Raw genomic sequence first — 4,224 nt, forward strand, 5'->3', positions numbered from 1 at the left:
TTTAACTGAGTTCTTGCAGATCTGTGAGACTGTTAAGACTAATAGAGTAGATCCTGAAGTTTAAGGCTCATGCTTTTCCCTTTGCTGTAAGAGACAGAGCTAGAATATGGTTGGATTCACAACCTAAAGATAGCCTGGACTCATGGGATAAGCTGGTCGCGGCCTTCTTGGCTAAGTTCTTTCCTCCTCAAAAGCTGAGCAAGCTCAGAGTGGATGTTCAGACCTTCAAACAAAAAGATGGTGAATCCCTCTATGAAGCTTGGGAAAGATACAAGCAGATGACCAAAAGGTGTCCTTCTCACATGCTTTCTGAATGGACCATTTTGGATATATTCTATTATGGTCTATCTGAATTCTCTAAGATGTCACTGGACCATTCTGCAGGTGGATTCATTCACCTAAAGAAAATGCCTGCAGAAGCTCAAGAACTTATTGACATGGTTGCAAATAACTAGTTCATGTACACTTCTGAGAGGAATTTTGTGAATAATGGGATGCCTCAGAGGAAGGAAGTTCTTGAAATTGATGCTCTGAATGCCATATTGGCTTAGAATAAAATGTTGACTCAGTAAGTCAACATAATTTCTCAAAGTCTGAATGGATGGCAAAATGCATCCAATAGTACTAAAGAGGCATCTTTTGAAGAAGAAGCTTATGATCCTGAGAACCCTGCAATAGCAGAGGTAAATTATATGGGTGAACCTTATGGAAACACCTATAATTCATCATGGAGAAATCATCCAAATTTCTCATGGAATGATCAACAAAAGCCTCAACAAGGCTTTAATAATGGTGGAAGAAATAGGCTCAGCAATAGCAAGCCTTATCCATCATCTTCTCAGCAACAGACAGAGAATTCTGAGCAGAGCACTTCTAACTTAGCAAACTTAGCCTCTGATCTGTCTAAGGCCACTTTAAGTTTCATGAGTGAAACAAGGTCCTCTATAAGAAATTTGGAGGCACAAGTGGGCCAGCTGAGTAAGAAAGTCACTGAAACTCCTCCTAGTACTCTCCCAAGCAATACTGAAGAGAATCCAAAAAGAGAGTGCAAGGCCATTGATATAATCAAAATGGTCGAACCTAGAGAGGAAGGGGAGGACATGAATCTCAATGAGGAAGACCTCATGGGACGTCTCCCAGACAAGAAGGAGTTCCTTATTGAGAACCTAAAAGAATCTGAGGCTCACATAGAGACCATAGAGATTCCATTAAACCTCCTTCTGCCATTCATGAGCTCTGAAAACTATTCTTCCTCTGAAGAGGATGAAAATGTAACTGAAGAGCAAGTTGCTCAACATCTAGGAGCCATCATTAAGCTGAATGCCGAATTGTTTAGTAATGAGACTTGGGAAGGTGAACCTCCCTTGCTCATTAATGAACTAGATACATGGATTCAACAAACTTTACATCAAAAGAGACAAGATCCTGGCAAATTCTTAATACCATGTACCATAGGCACCATGACCTTTGAGAAGGCTCTGTGTGACCTAGGGTCAGGCATAAATCTTATGCCACTCTCTGTAATGGAGAAGCTGGGGATCATTGAGGTATAGCCTGCCATATTCTCATTACAAATGGCAGACAAGTCAATAAGACAAGCTTATGGATTAGTAGAGGACGTGTTGGTAAAGGTTGAAGGCCTTTACATCCCTGCTGATTTCATAATCTTAGACACTAGGAAGGAAGAGAATGAATGCATCATCCTTGGAAGACCTTTCCTAGCCACAGCAGGAGCTGTGATAGATGTTAACAGAGGAGAATTAGTCCTTCAATTGAATGGGGACTACCTTGTGTTTAAGACCAAAGGGTGTTCTTCTTTAACAATAGAGAGGAAGCATGAAAAGCTTCTCTCAGTACAGAGTCAAACAAAGCCCCCACAATCAAACTCTGAGTTTGGTCTTGGGAGGCTACAGCCAAACTCTAAGTTTGGTGTTGAATCTCCACATCCAAACTCTAAGTTTGGTGTTGGGAGTATACAACATTGACCTGATCACCTGTGAGGTTCCATGAGAGCCCACTGTCAAGCTAGTGACATTAAAGGAGCGCTTATTGGGAGGCAACCCAATTTTTATTTATCTAATTTTATTTTTTGTGTTATTTCTTCTTTATGTTTTATTAGGTTCATGATCATGTGGAGTCACAAAATAAATACTAAAATTAAAAACAGAATCAAAAACAGCAGAAGAAAAAGCACACCATGGAGGAAGAGCTTACTGGCATTTAAACGCCAGTAAGGAGCATTTGGCTGGCGTTCAACGCCAGAACAAAGCATGGATCTGGTGTTGAACGCCAGAAACAAGCAACATCCTGGCGTTTAAATGCCAGGAATACACCCTGAGGAGAGCTGGCGCTGAACGCCAGAAACAAGCATGGAACTGGCGTTCAACGCCAGAAACATGCTGCAAATGGGCGTTGAACGCCCAAACCAAGCATGAAGCTGGTGTTCAACACCAGAAACAAGCAACAATCTGGCGTTGAATGCCAGGATTGCATGCAAAGGGTGTTTTACACGCCTCATTGGTGCAGGAATGTAAATTCTTGACACCTCAGGATCTGTCAACCCCACAGGATCCCCACCTACCTCAACTCACCCTCTCTCTCTTTTTTACACAACCTAATAAACACTCTTCCCCAAAACCCTTCACCAATCACCTCAATCTCTCTTCTCCATCACCTTTTCACCACTAACATCCATCCACTCTTCCCCAAAAACCCCACCTACCTTCAAAATTCAAAATCTCTTTCCCACCCAAACCCATCCTAAATAGCCGAACCTACTCCCTCTCCCTTCACTATATAAACCCATCTATCCTTCTTCATTTTCACAAACCACAACCCTCTCTTCTTCACCTTGGCCGAAACCACACACTTATCCCTTTCCTCTATATTTTCTTCTTCTTCTTCTTTCTTCTCTTGCTCGAGGGCGAGCAATATTCTAAGTTTGGTGTGGTAAAAGCATAGCTTTTTTTGTTTTTCCATAACCATTGATGGCACCTAAGGCCGGAGAAACCTCTAGAAAAGGGAAAGGGAAGACAAAAGCTTCCACCTCCGAGTCATGGGAGATGGAGAGATTCATCTCCAAAGCCCATCAAGACCACTTCTATGATGTTGTAGCCAAGAAGAAGGTGATCCCCGAGGTCCCTTTCAAGCTCAAGAAAAATGAGTATCCGGAGATCCGACATGAGATCCAAATAAGAGATTGGGAAGTTCTGACCAACCCCATTCAACAAGTTGGAATCTTAATGGTTCAAGAGTTCTATGCCAATGCATGGATCACTAGGAACCATGATCAAAGTGTGAACCCGAATCCAAAGAATTATCTTACAATGGTTTGAGGGAAATACTTAAATTTTAGTCCGAAAAACGTAAGGTTGGCATTTAACTTGCCCATGATGCAAGAAGATGCACACCCCTACACTAGAAGGGTCAACTTTGATCAAAGGTTAGACCAAGTCCTTATGGACATATGTGTGGAAGGAGCTCAATGGAAAAGAGACTCCAAAAGCAAGCCGGTTCAATTAAGAAGACTGGACCTCAAGCATATGGCTAGAGGATGGTTGGAGTTCATCCAACGCTCCATCATCCCCACTAGCAACCGATCCGAAGTTACTGTGGATCAGGCCACATGATTCATAGCATCATGAATGGAGAGGAAGTAGAAGTTCATGAAGTCATCTCCCTTGAATTCTATAAAATAGCCGAAAAGTCCTCCACCATCGCAAGGCTAGCTTTTCCTCATCTTATTTTCCATCTATGTTACTCAGCTGGAATTATCATAGAAGGAGACATCCCCATTGAGGAGGATAAGCCCATCACTAAAAAGAGGATGGAGCAAACAAGAGAGCCCACTCATGGATCCCAAGAGACGCATGAGGAAGCTCATCACCAAGAAATCTCGGAGATGCCTCAAGGGATGCACTTTCCTCCCAACAATTATTGGGAATAACTCAACACTTCTCTAGAAGACTTGAGTTACAATATGGATCAATTAAGGGTGGAACATCAAGAGCACTCCATCATTCTCCATGAAATTAGAGAAGATCAAAGAGCAATGAGGGAGGGGCAACAAAGACAAGGAAGAGACATAGAAGAACTCAAGAACATCATTGGTTCTTCAAGAAGAAAGCGCCATAATCACTAAGGTGGACTCATTCTTTGTTCTTATTTCTCTATTTTTTTCGATTTTTATGCTATATGTTTGTTTATGTTTTATTTCTCTACTTC

General features: G+C 41.9%; 1 non-coding gene across 1 annotated transcript; it reads right to left on the reverse strand.

Annotated features, from left to right (window-relative positions):
• Nucleotides 1–200: 200 nt before the first annotated feature.
• LOC130971903 (small nucleolar RNA R71) lies at nucleotides 201–308 on the reverse strand. The gene has a single exon (XR_009083105.1). It is a non-coding gene; the product is annotated as a small nucleolar RNA R71 (small nucleolar RNA).
• Between the last annotated feature and the right edge of the window lie 3,916 nt (nucleotides 309–4,224).

The sequence above is a fragment of the Arachis stenosperma genome, chromosome 3 (genome assembly GCF_014773155.1).
Source record: "Arachis stenosperma cultivar V10309 chromosome 3, arast.V10309.gnm1.PFL2, whole genome shotgun sequence".
In the NCBI taxonomy this organism is placed as follows: domain Eukaryota; kingdom Viridiplantae; phylum Streptophyta; class Magnoliopsida; order Fabales; family Fabaceae; genus Arachis; species Arachis stenosperma.